The sequence below is a fragment of the Schistocerca gregaria genome, chromosome 1 (assembly GCF_023897955.1).
Source record: "Schistocerca gregaria isolate iqSchGreg1 chromosome 1, iqSchGreg1.2, whole genome shotgun sequence".
Taxonomy (NCBI): domain Eukaryota; kingdom Metazoa; phylum Arthropoda; class Insecta; order Orthoptera; family Acrididae; genus Schistocerca; species Schistocerca gregaria.
This window is the reverse complement of record NC_064920.1, coordinates 722,652,975-722,667,350: the sequence shown is the minus strand read 5'-3', so window position 1 is coordinate 722,667,350 and position 14,376 is coordinate 722,652,975. Positions and strand designations below refer to the sequence as shown.

General features: G+C 41.4%; 1 protein-coding gene across 2 annotated transcripts in view; it reads right to left on the bottom strand.

The window, feature by feature from the left end:
- The window catches only part of LOC126266771 (cation-independent mannose-6-phosphate receptor), a 599,618-nt gene that overhangs the window by 219,581 nt on the left and 365,661 nt on the right, over nucleotides 1–14,376 (bottom strand). The gene's annotated exons all lie outside the window — the stretch shown is intronic.

Genomic DNA, 14,376 nt, shown 5'->3' with positions numbered 1-14,376 from the left:
TAAGGGAAATCAGAGTTCGTATAGAAAGATATAGGTGTTCGTTCTTTCCGCGCGCTACACGAGATTGGAATAATAGAGAATTGTCAAGGTGGTTCGATGGATCCCCTGCCAGGCACTTAATGTGATCTGCAAAGTATCCATGTAGATGTAGATGAGAAGCTATTTGTTTCTCTTTAATGGCTTCTTTAATTTCAAATGGTTTAAATGGCTCTGAGCACTATGGGACTTAACACCTAAGGTCATCAGTCCCCTAGAACTTAGAACTACTTAAACCTAACCAAGTTAAGGACATCACACACATCCATGCCCCAGGTAGGATTCGAATTTGCGACCGTAGCGGTCGCGCGGTTCCAGACTGAAGCGCCTAGAACTGCTTGGCCACGCTGGCCAGCGCTTCTTTAATTTCTGTGTTCCTGATTGTGGGTCGTTTTTTCCTATGTTTTCTTCCTTTTACCAAGTGCTTCTGAGGCTGCTGCAATGATGCAAGTTTTGATATTACTCCATTCCATAACGATGTCTTTATTGACTGGTACTGAAGCAAGCTTTTCTTGGAGTTTGTAGTGATGAAAGTTTCCTAATGCTACATTCCCACAACTCATGTTATGACTTCTTTTAGAGTTTCTTTGTCTTCTTACATTTTGATAATAACCTTATCGTACTGCCTAAAAGGAAGTGGTCGCTATTTGCGTCACTTCCTCTATAAACACGTATGTCTTGCATAAGATTCTTCGGTTTATCATCCATTAATACGAGTATATAATATATCCAGATCTTAAACTTCGTGCACTCCATGTGAACTTGTGAATGTCTTTCTTTCTACAAAGTGTGATAGTAATTTTAAAATTTCTGAACGAGACAAACTGTTGTAGTTCACATCCGTTATTATAAAGGGTCTTTTCTCCAAATAGTCCTACTATTCCTGGTAAAGGTAGATTTCCAATTTTTTGCATTAAAATCGCCAGCGATAACAACATGATCTGTCTTATTGATTTTGTTCACTTCTTTCTGAAGACCATCGCAAAAAGTTGTCAGTATCGTCCTTCCTTCCCTCTTCTGGGCCGTAGATACCTATAACTGTTGGGTGACCACTTGGAATTTGAAATCTGACTGTCATTATCCTTTCATTTATGAAGCTGTATTCACAAACTTTTCCATTTATCATTGACTAAAATTGCTAGTATAGCTATAGCTCGTTTACTTTGTGGGACGCCACTGCAAGCCATCCAGCAGTCTGTCATATCTTTTGATCCTTTTAGTTTTTCTCAGTTTCTGTTATTATTGCAATGTCAATTTTCCTCTCTTTGAGAGCTTGATTTATGTCGCTTTCTTTGTTGGTCACGCCTCGAATATTTCACGTTGCCAAAGACCCAAAATCGTTTGTCCTTTAAGATTTTCCAGTTATCACAAGTTGATCCAGTCCTGTATCCCACGCTGTTTGTGAGTTTGTCAGCAATTTTATAACTCCTGGCGGCGTTACGAGCGCTGCGCAGGTTAAGTCGAGTGATGGGGCTACCGTCGCTAGGTATCGAGACCTGCCTTGTTTCCAGTAGCGGAAGCTGACTGGCTTCATCGCGCCTCTATAGCCCTCCCTGCCCTATGTCTGCAAAGCAAATTCATGCAACTCGACAGATATAATTAGTGTCCCTTATTCTCAAAGCGTAGATGACAGCGTACGAGACTGCTCAGTTTTGGCTCAGCTTCGATCCGTACTACCGTCTCATACGCTTGTCGATAAGATCTCCGAAGAGCCGCTTCAATTTGCGCGTGCAACGGCTTGTTTGGCTAACTTCAATGTCATTTAACTCGGAAACGGTGTAACGTATCACAATTATTTCTCAGCACAACATATCTTGCAACATCCTTACAAGCTTTTCAGAGTGTTTCTGACCACTCTACTTATTAACTAGCCGCGGATAATGGTCACGAAAACAAACTTGCTGTAGTGCTACGAGAAACGGCGGAAGACGAAAATCGAACGTCGGGAACCGGCTTCCTCTGTAGTGTTAACGTATTACAACGGAATCGACTTTGCTAGACCGATGAAATATACGTTCCCGAGTGTCATCTGTTTTGCATGAATGTTGGATGTAAATCAGCTATTCGATTTCGTCAGCACGGTGAAGTTGCGTCATCGGTACTCTCGTAATATTATTAGTACAGAAAATGTAATATTTTATAGATGCCAGTGAAGCCGTAAGGAAAAACAGGAGGAGACTACAAGAACTAATGCTTCCATACTTGGCTAGCTCAGTCTTGGCGATACGTTATTCTACTCCAACATTTTGAAGATTTCCGTATAAGTAAAGATACACTTCGGTGTTCAGAATTAGCAAATGTTTTGCCCCCAATCACTGACTGTGTGCAAGAGCCTTTGTCACTAATAAAAGAGAGTTGGTACAACAGCTTAAAAATTAGCCAGCTGTGGAGAATATATGGTTGTTGCCAATCACTTCGACTTTGGTAACTGAGATGTATAAATATATCACACTTACGTATCGCTTCACGTGTAATGAAGAACGAATGTGCTCCTCTTCAACTGAATAAAGGAAATTAGTAACTTCGATCAGTCTAATAATGCTCCTTTCCCTTTTATTCCGCACAAAATCGCTTCGTCGACGTCCACCAACATAAGGCAGCTGAACAACCTAATCACAACTCCAATATCGTGGTGAGTTTTAAATCGAGCAAATACCAAATGCAAGATGTGAAATCTGGCACCAGAATCACGGTTTCCAGAATCAATATTGGACTGTTTATATGTCCAACCGGATGTGGTATTGGGGTATCTGCAAACGATAACCAGGTATGGAAGCCAATATAAAGCGTAAGTTCTTACAAATCAACACAGTATGTCGAAGATGATACAAATCGCTGTTGTTCCTTTGGCTGGGATTACTGTTCAGCCTCAGTGTAGTGCAGCTACTTTTCACAGGTATGCATACAGTCACTCGGCATTTTGCACGTTCGCTTACTGAACTTGCTCAATGCAGCTCATTTCAGTGCAGCTCATTAAGTAGAAGTACGCATATGCTTGCAACCTAGAGGTAGCAACGAACACCACAAACGTATCTTATTTTTAAATAAAGACGTAGTAAGACATTTAACATACATTTCGCCTCTTCAATGGTTCGCCTATGAGGGCGGACGCGGGGAATACTGTTGTTGTTTTTGTTGTTGTTCTTGTTTACTATTATTATTATTATTATTATTATTACGAAAACAGTCCTGATGAGAATTATTGAGCTGTAGCCGTAGTTCTAAATTTTTCTGCTGGCCGCGGTGGCCGAGCGGTTCTAGGCGCTTCAGACCGGAACCGCGCGACTGCTACGGCCGCAGGTTCGAATCCTACCTCGGGCATGGATGTGTGTGATGTTCTAGGGGACTGGTGACATCAGATGTTAAGTCCGATAGTGCTCAGAGCCATTTTTTCTATATTTTTCTGTAAGCGGAAGTGTGCAATCTTTCACGGAGAAACAGAACTGGACTATCACACGAGAATCACTACAGAGTCCAAATTACGGAACTTCAGTGCAGTAGATACGTAGTGCTAAACAATTCAGGTAAAAAGGGAGTAAAAATTAATGTTACTGATTGAGCCAACGTGAATACACTGCTGTGCAAAACTTAAAAGACTAAAGTAACTTTCGCATGATCTGTCACTGCCAAGAAATACAGCTCTATGAAACTCGGACCATACATTAAAGAGCTGCTACACTATACAAGGTACCGCACCTGAAAGAAATACGCACTGAGGCTAACAGACACTACACCAAGGCAATAATTACACTGAAGTCACCACGCTTCATGAAAGTCCCCTGGACATTACAAAACGCGGGACATGGTTCTTAATAGGTGGGACGGCAATGCAAGCTCTGCAAGGTGCTCCCATGCTGGCCACAAAGTTGATGACGGGTTTTCGTGGTAAGGTGTCCCGCTCCTCCACCAGCGCGGTTGACAGATGGTGGGTGGTCGCTGGTGCTTGTGGACGTGCTGCAACACGTCTCACCAGAGCATCTCACAAGGTTTCGATGGGATTTAAGTCGGGGAAATGAGTGGACCAGCCCATTTGCCGACTATCCTCTAGTTCCAAGAGGTGCTCCACTTGCGCAGTCCGATTCGGCCGCGCACTGTCCAGCCTTAAAAAGGAAACCAGGGCCGAATGCACCTCTGAAAAAGAGGCACAGAGGGAAAAAGTACAGTGTCACAATTACGCTGTGTGTACCTGGTTCAAAGATTTGGAGGTGAGTACGCCCGTGCACCACTATATCTCCCTAAATCGTAACTCCTGGACCAGCAAAATGTACATGTTCCAAACACTGGTCATCTCTTCGGACAAGTGGAGGTAGGAACACATAAGACACAAAGGAACACTGTCGAAATGTATTCCAACAGTTTGTGTTCCTCTATAATTTTCCATTAAAAAATCGTACTTCGTCAGCTATCATCAAGCATAAATACCATCTCCCATGTCTACACGGTTTCGACGAGCTCTCTAACAACACACGCGCGCGTACGTTTTAAAATTACACACGCGCGCGCGCGCGTTTTAAATCTTTCTCTAGGACAATGAATGCCAATTTATCAGAAATTAACTAAAAATAGTTCCACCCCCCCCCCCCCCCTCCAAGGGTTCGAGGCAAGTTTTCTGGATAACGCTTGGTTATCTGACAGCAGGGACTGGAAAGCCTCTCCCAAGTATTCCCAATTATGAATACCAGCTCGCTGAAATTTGAATGAAAAGAGCCTAGGATTCTGTCGAGAGCGAGAAATCAAAGATGCAAGGAAACACTATAAAATTCGGTGCCGTAAGTCTACTCGTACACGTATACGAGACCGCCCAGGTTTTAACCCATAATGACATTTTGGAGGGTCTGTTCGGGAGGGCTGTGAAGTCTGTAGTAGAATATACATATCCAACTGTCCAGCGAAAAAGACAACTCGGTTCATTTCTAATTGGGCTTTTGGAGTCATTATTCGGGAACCCTGGAATAGATCACATTCCGTCAGAATTATTGATATCCTTGGGACAGGCTGCCTTGACGATAATATTCCATCTTATATGCATTATAAGAGATCGGCAAATACCCTTTGACTACGAGAAGAGTGTAACAATTTCAGTTTTAAAGGAAGTACCTGCTGACGGGTTACCGAACAATCCGTTCAATAAGTCTTAGTTATGAAACACTAACACGAATTATTTACTGAAGAGTGGAAAACTGGAAGAAGCAGACCAGGGAAGATCAGTTTAGGGTTCGAAAAAAGTAGGAACACGTAAGACAAAACTGATTCCTTGACTTACCTTAGAAGACGTTCTGAAGAATGTCAAACTTATATTTATAGCATTTGAAGATTTTGTGAAAGTTTTTGACAATGTTGACTGAAATGCACTTTTTGAAATTCCGAAGACAGCCGGGGTAGTTTTTTAGTTCTATGTTCCACGTGTTATTTGTGCGATTAATAGGAATGATGTGGAACGAGTCATTTGACATCTCCACACTACACATTCATTTGCAAATGCGGCTACAGGCTCCCACCTTAAAAGGTCTTTGTTTGCTTTTATAAGAAAAGAAATACATATGTAAGTTAGCAATTAATATTCACAATCGTTTACAGGTTACAAACGTAGAAATTATTCTACAGAATAGAAAGATTTGACAAGGAGCAACTTTTTCAGTTTCTTTCAAAATTTAACTTTACTATGTATCAAACGTTTTGTATCACTGGCGAACGCTGTTGGCAAGCGGAGTGCATCCAGCCCTTTTGAGGCCAATTGAGGAGCGACTTGACTGAGAAGTACTGGCTCCGGCCACGAAAACTGATAACGGCTGGGGGAGCGGTGATCTGACCACAAGCTTACCCATCACCCAGAGGCGCCTATCGGCTGAGGATGACACGGCGGTCGGTCGGAATCGTTGGGCATTCCGAGGCCTGTTCAGGCCGAGTTAATAATTACTATTAAAGATTTCTAGCGCTTGTGGAGGGGACTTGTTAGACACGGTTTTGATAAGCAACCCATCTCTGGAATTATACCGTTTGGGAGAACAAATCATTCGAGGTCAGATCAGTTTCAAATCTCCTGCTTCCCACCCCCCACCCCCCCCCACCCCCACACACACACACACACATACACAAAACACAGTCCAGTCAATGATTTCCGATTAGGGTGCTCTACAGTAGTTGCTCCAGGTGGCGACACTGCACAAGGTGTATCTCGCATCGTTTCAGACGCACTGTCAATAAACCCTCGCAGTTGTCCGTGGAGCACCACAGTCTACCCTTTTACTTGCGAACGGACCTGTTTGTCGCAGCCGTTGTACTGGGACAAAAATGGTACACTGTGCAGCTCCGCCGTTAAATGAAGTACTGTGAAGCGGGTGATTAGAAAGCGATTCGATTTTCAAATTTATTTCATATCCAAACTGTAAATTTCCGGACAAAGGTTCCTCACCGAAACTTTATCTACTAAGTCTCCTCTAAAAACCCTACACGCCCGTTACAGAAATTATGAAATACCCTGTACATTGCAGTCAAGCAATAGCAAGCGAAGCGTCTCCGAAGAAGAGAAATATGTTAACATTTAAAATTAAGTGCTAGGATATCTTTGCTGAGAGTATTTATATGGAGTGCAGTCTTTCAGAAGTTAGCCGTGATCGTTATGAAATACTGATAAGAACAGAACAGGAGCTTTTGAAGAGAAGGTATAGAAGAATGCTAAAGATTAGATGTATAAACCGAAAACTAATGAGGAAGTACTGAATCGAATCGGGGAGAATAGAAATTCATGGTGCAGCCTTGTAGAAGAAGGAATAGTTTGATAAGAGTACATCCCGAGGCCAACTTGGCAATGGAGGGAATTGTGTGTGAACTGAACAGAGTGGTAGAGGTGAAAATTTTATGAAGGAAACCAAGACTTGGTTTTAGCAGGCAGTCTCAAGCGGATGTAAGTTGCAATTTACGGAGAGAGGAAAAGGATAGCACATGATGACAGACTAGCATGGATCAAAGAGTGCACGTTTCAGTTCTGTTGCTCGGAACTGTTGCAATAATTCTGCATAGCGTGATCTGGACAGATGGAAAAAGAAAATCCCTGCTTGCTTACGACAGACCGTCATGTCCAAGTGCATATGAGCCATCATTCGTTGTCGGTATTTATACTGGGATTGTAGTGGTTTAGTGAACAGACTGTAACGATGACATGTAGTTACGTGCGTTCACCTACCGAGCTCCTTCGAAGGTGGTAACGGGGTTGATATGAATGGAAGCATTCGGACACATTAGTCTCAAGGAATGTCGCAACTCCCACAGTGTGCCTGTAACGGTATTGGAAACCGCTCTAGGCACTCAGTGATTCATCGGCCTCTTTCCAATTCACGTATGTTGTAGCACACCACATGTACGAATAAACGTCACATCTCTATCTAACGCCCGTAGAGAAATGTTCACGGGAGAAAGTAAATGTTAAGCAGAAAGTATTCTTCATAAACAAAAGCAGCGACGGTGTGTCAACAAATAAAACAATAAGCTGTAAGGGAAAGTCATGTCTGATACAGTAGTTTTATCAGCGAAGTCGTTGAATACAGTTAAAGGAAATCAGTAATGTGGTTCGTGAGTGCGACGTAAAACGAGACTCTTCTCTTCGGCAATAACGTGATAATATGTCTAAAACTAAGCGACGACGGCTACACATATGACAGTATCTATTGGTAAATATGAACAGCAAACGTGAAGACGTTGAAACGCTGTAATGATTGTTAGTTCATACGCTTTTTAAAATTTCTTTCTTTTTCATACTGAATTAGAATTCGAGAATTCTCTCTCTCTCTCTCTCTCTCTCTCTCTCTCTCTCTCTCTCTCTCTCTCTCTCAATTAAAAAGACCGCCCTGTGGACGTAATTTACTGCGTTTGCCTCGTTCGGCAAGATCGAGTTTAGGGAGAACCGTATTATTTCTTGTTGTAACATGTTCCCTAGCATAAAACTTACAAATAACTTTTCAACGCAGGTTACACGCAATAGCCCAATTTTAATTCTGTGTTAGTTTCCCAGTCTCACTAGAGACAAATACGTGTTTATAGCGAAATACGAACTGGCCCACACATTTTCAGTAACATTTTTAAGAGGCGTTACATTCACAAGGACCGTGTACTAAAACGCACGGAGTATCAAGCAGGGCGAAAAAAAAATACATGGATGAATACCGTTCTCCTGTACCTCTTAGCGTACAAGACTTACTTTTGTTTTGAACACGACAAATATCAAGACACCGGCGGACTTCTATCGTGACGGCGGCAGCTCTCTATAAACTATGAATTGGCGAACTGCGTGCTGCATACTCAGCCTATCAGACCTTATTTTAAAGTGCCACTAATTAAATCCATATTTTACTACAAGTACCAACGTGTCATCTTCGCGTGCTGCCGCATTAAGCATCGAACGACTTTCGACAAAGAAAAACTACAGGGCAAACCTTTCTACCGAGTCCAGTTTTATCTTCAGACATTTACGCAACTGAAGATAATTAAAACTGCCAACGTTTACATTAATTTTCAACAATTCTATCACATTTACAGTTTCTTATAAAATTAAGCTCTCAAGCAGGGCATATCAAAATACAGGGGGAAAACGTATACTGGCGTAGTGTATTCCACGCTGCCTCCTAAAACCTACGACGTCGACAAAACTTCAACGCTGATCTACCAGCAGTTCCTCCAATATCTCATATAAATAATGTACCTCCATCCGACGATTGGCCTCTTACCCTTCGAAAGCAAGGTGATGACAGATTAATAAAACAGTAAATTGCATTTGATTACTGCTACTATTTTAGTCATCGCCTATTTACAGCGCAATGACACTGTTCGGAAGAGTCCAGAATGAACAATATAAGATGAGAGAAGAATAAAGAAATTTACTTCCATCCAAATCAATTCATTCGAAGATTTCCGCATCTGGAAATGAAGAAAACAGAACTAAATAATGCGAGAATTCAGTTACTTTTGACCACTGCAGGCGGTGACACGTAGCTGGGTATTTTCGGTAATGGTGGCAGAAAGATGCAGTAACTCCGACACGAGACAACATCGGAAATCACAGACATAGGCAACCTAGATGGAATACTTGTTAAAGTAATATCTTTCCTTATAAATGTTGTGATCTCTGTCATTTTGAATAGGAAAAAAAAAGTATAAAAACGTGCGAAACAACTATGGCTACGATACTCTTCATGCCGGAGTTAATTCCATCCACAGTAGTGTTCGCAACGGACTTTCTTCATAGTTCATCTTCTTAGTTAAAAAGACGTCCTATAGGCCTCTGTCCATTAATAACAAAAATCTCTTCATTTATTTTGTTAAACGAAATCGGGGATTCCAAACAGCGCTCACCTTAAGAAGAATGTAAAATGTGTAAACTATCTGGGTCTGGTTCACCTCTGTGTCCCACAAACTATCCCTTCATGTTCCTTAATCGTGACAGACATCGGTAATAGTTACAAACGATTATTCACTGTAATTAGTCCTGGGTTCGTTATAGAATGCTGATCCAAACCATCTACATAATCAGCAAGTCACCGTATGATGCATGGCAGATGGTACCTTGTACCGCTACTATTGTTTCCTTGCCTTTTCCGTTCACAAAAAGAGCGAGGAAAAAAAATGACAATATACATGCCTCCACATGAGCTCTAATTTATCTTGCCTAATCTTTGTAGTATTTATGTGAAATGTACGTTGGCAGCAGTAAAACCGTTCTGCAGTCAGCTTCAAATGCCGCCGAATCCCTAAATTTTCTCAACAGGGTTTCGCAAGAAGAACGTCGTCTTCCCTCCAGGGAGTCCTATTTTAGTTGATGAAGGATCTCCATTATACTTGCGCGTTGGTCTAACATAAAGGTAACAAATCTAGCAGCACGCTCCTGAATTGTTTCATGTCTTTTTTTAATCCGAGATGGCACGAATCCCAAACAAACAAACAAAAAAAGGAAAAAGAAATGGCTCCAAGCACTATGGGAATTAACATCTGAGGTCATCAGTCCCCTAGACTTAGAACTGCTTAAACTAACATAAGGACATCACACACATCGACGCTCGAGGTAGGATTCGAGCCTGCGCCCGTAGCAGCGGCGGCGCGGTTCCGCACTGAAGCGCCTAGAACCGCACGGGCACAGAGGCTGGCAATCCCAAACACTCGAACCATACTCAAGAATGGGTCCTGCCAGTGTCCTATACGCGGTCTCCTTTAGAGATTAGCTACATTTTCCAAAAAATCTCTGAATAAACCCGAAATCGACCACTCGCCTTCCCTACCAAGCAGCACACTACTGATGCTGTATTCGAACATTAAGAGTTCGTTTTTTCTATTCATCAGCATTAACATATATTTTTATACAAGTTGCCGTTAATCACACCATCTAGAAATTTTGTCCAAGTCATCTTGTATCCTCCAACAGCCACTCAACGACGACACCTCGTTCACTACAGCATGATCAGCTAACAGCCACTGACTGTTGCTCACCCTGTCCGTCAGATCATTCATGTACACAGAGAGTAAGAGCATCCTGTAACACTTCACTGGGGCATTACATTTCTGACGATACACTCGCCTCTGATGAACACAAGCCGTCGACCACAACGTACTGGATTCTATTACTTAAAAAGTATTCGATCCACTCGCATATCTGGAAATATAACCCGTATACTCCTACTTTCGTTTACAGTCGGCAGTGGGGCACCGTGTCGAACGTTCTCTGGAGTATAGGATCTGACTGTTGTCCTTCACCCATGTCTCGGAGAAAAATGGGCAGCTGAGTAGCGTACGAGTCATGCTTTCCAAATCAGTGCCGATTTATGGACAGAAGCATTTTTGTCTCAAGGAAATCTATTACATACGAATTCAGAGCATGTTCACAAATTCTGCAGCAAACCGAAGTTAAGGATATTGGTCGTTAATTTTGCGAGTTAATTCCTTTACCCTTCTCATACATCGGAGTCACCTGTGCTTTTTTGCAGTCGCTTAGGATTTTGCTCTGGGCGAGATATTCGCTATAAAGGTAAACTAAGTAAGGGGACAATTCAGTAGAACCCAACTACGATTCCATCCAGGCCTGGCGACTAATTTGTTTCCAGCTCTTTTGGCTGCTTCTGTGCAGCGGTAAAGCATGTATGTTTGTTCAATCCTTCAGCATGAGAAATTTACAACTTCATATTTTCTATTGCTGTATTCTATTGCCACACGAGACTGGTTAGCGAGCACATGTCGCGTACGATCAGTTACATTAGAAGTATGTCCTTTGTTAACCCACTTCTTTTACTAGCATATCCAAGCTTGAAATCCACCGGACGCGTTGCAGCTTGGTGCAGTGAGTTATATTACCATTCGATAAAAATAAGCATTAAATCCTAATTCCAATAACCTACCGTCGTTTACCTACGTGACTTCGGGCAAATGTACTGTTTTTTTTTTTTTTTTTTTTTTTTGGTGTCACAGACTCACAAATTAATTACTGCTTTATTTTAGGATCTCAGTATTGTAAAAACATTCCTACGCGGAAGCTCTCGTACAATGTTTACACAAAGGAGATTTACCCAGTGATAAAGCACCATCTCTTCAGTTGCGGATTTCAGGTTCAGTGGTAGTTGAAAAACCAATATAGGAACGCACATTTTACAGAGTACAAGAATTTTGTTGAGATCCATACATCATAAGGCTGTACCAGAGTAAATTAAGAAACATTGATATTACGAAGGAACGTATCATATTAAACGTAAGAAACAAACCTGATGACCACAGAAGTAAATGGAGTGAACGTCCCGGCGGAATGAGCTACGGCAGGTTACATTACGAAGTCAGAAATTATAATCCAGTACGTCGTTACCGTGGCAGGCAAAGTTAGATACACGAGAGATGGTCCTCCAATTGTGAAGCCATGAAATAAAATCCAGAAAAGAACTTGAGGCAACTTCTGAGGCTCAATACTTCCGTCGTAAGAATCAGGTATGCTATGATTGATCTCTCATTCAGCTGTAACTTTAAAATTAAAATATCTAGCTGGATTCTGGTCCCACTATCATGTGGGAGACTTAATCAGAGGGAATAGCCAAATAACAAAAATCATCATGATACAGTTCCAACAAAATAATCAATATCTGGGACTGCAAAGCTACATGGTAACGAAGTCTGAAATATTAAATGTACCAGGAACTTCAATAACTGGATGCATATAACCACTGACATAAAAAGCAAGAAACAGAAATAGTAAGAAAATTTTTCAGCCCATGGAAGCACTGGTGACAAAAATCTCACTAATTATATCTACACTTAAAAAAAAAAAAGAAAAAAAGAAAAAAAAACAACGTAACAGAAAAAGGCAACTGAAATATTACTGGCACATTGCCAGAATAAATGAGTATACTCTGACTGTAGTGTCAATGAAAAATCGCGATCTCTCTCAATGCAAGTGAGAAATAACTGGATATTTGCATTGAAAAAGAATGCCATGGAAACATGTGTCACAGAGAGTATTAAACAGGACAGAACTCGATAATTAATTATTACTGGTTTCTCCAGCTTAAGCTTCTTCACCCTTTGTTAGCAGAGGTTGATGCCGAAAGTCGTTTCGCATATACACCTGGCTAAGCAATGAAATCAAATCTCTTTATGCCACAAAGAAAACCCTACATGGGGAGCAAATTAAAAGGGGCGTTCAAAAAGTTTTGCAGTCGTCTATTTTTTTTTATTTTTTGCAGGAGGAGAATGAAATTTTTTGTGAATATACTTGAGCACTTACCTATTAGTTGCTACATAAAAGTATTTTCTTTTATTTACAGATGAGCCATAATGGACCTTGAAGTAGATGTCAGGTTACGACAACTGTCATTTTCATTGACTTTTTGGAACCTGGCTCCACAATTAACTGGAACCTATACTGTTTTGTCATTGGACAAGCTGCGACGTGCTATCAAGACACACAGACCACAACTTCAGGGTCAGCTCATCAGACTACACCATGGCAATGACAAACCCTATACAGCGCTTATGAAGCAGGAGAAAACCAGAAAATGCGTTGGAAAATTGTTCCTCATCCTCCCTGCAGTCCAGGCTTGGCTCCGTCTGATTTTTACCTCTTTACTCGCCTGAAGGCCCACCTGCGTGGTAAAACATTTGATAATGAGAGAGATCTTACTTCCTTTCTCAAGCGATGATGCAAAAAAAGTGTATTTACATCATGGAAAGAACGTTGGGCCAGATGCTTCACGGCTGATGGGGGCTACATTGAGTAGGTTCAATGTGTAGCTAAATGTTCCAAGTATGTTCACAAAAAAATTTCATTCTCCTCCTGCTAAAAATAAAAAAATAGAGACGATTGTGCAAAACTTTTTGAACTCCCTTTGTTAACTACACTGTAGTAAGCTTAAAACGGAGAAACAAATAATAACTGATTTTAACGGCTGCTACGGAAGATAACCACGCAAAGACTATACAAATCCAGAACCCTGACAATCATTGATTTACAGAAAACACAATCAACAATCTTCAGTGAAAAGATGGAAATATTTTGAAAAAAGATAAGGGATGTCCTTTTTTCCGTTTTTCGTCGTTCTTTAGTAGCTTCAAAATTCGTGGAGGTATCTTTCGTCTTCGCAACTAAATAAAAGGCAGTTTATTTTTTGCCAAACGCGTTTCGCTTCTTTTATTTATGAAGTATCTTCAGTGGCCTATAATATATAATTAATGCATTATATAGAGGTTACAAGTAGCCTATGCCATTGTGATATTGCGCGGGTAGCCGTGCGATCAGGGTCGTCTTGCCACAGTTCGCGCGACTACCCCCGTGGGAGGTTCAAGTCCTCCCTCGGGCATGGGTGTGTGTGTTGTCCTCAGCGTAAGTTAAAATTAGATTAAATTTTGTGTAAGCCTAGGGAATGATGACCTCAGCAGTTTGGTCCCACAGGAGCTTACCACAAATTCCCAAAAAAGTTTTTTATTGTTGTCTCTAGTTTTCCAGGTTAGAAACAACTTCTGCAGCACACGTTTCGTGATGTTAAATTATTGTTTGGTGTCATTTACCGATAATTTAACCTCACGAGACTTGTGCTGCAAAATTTGTTTCTAACCTGAAAAACACAAGAATAACAAAAGAAAACGTAACACAGTGACGTACTTATAACTTGATGTTGGTTGTTTTTGGGGAAGGAGACCAGACAGCGTGGTCATCGGTCTCATCGGATTAGGGAAGGGTGGGGAAGGAAGTCGGCCGTGCCCTTAAAGAGGAACCATCCCGGCATTTGCCTGGAGCGATTTAGGGAAATCACGGAAAACCTAAATCTGGATGGCCGGACGTGGGATTGAACAGTCGTCCTCCCGAATGCGAGTCCAGTGTCT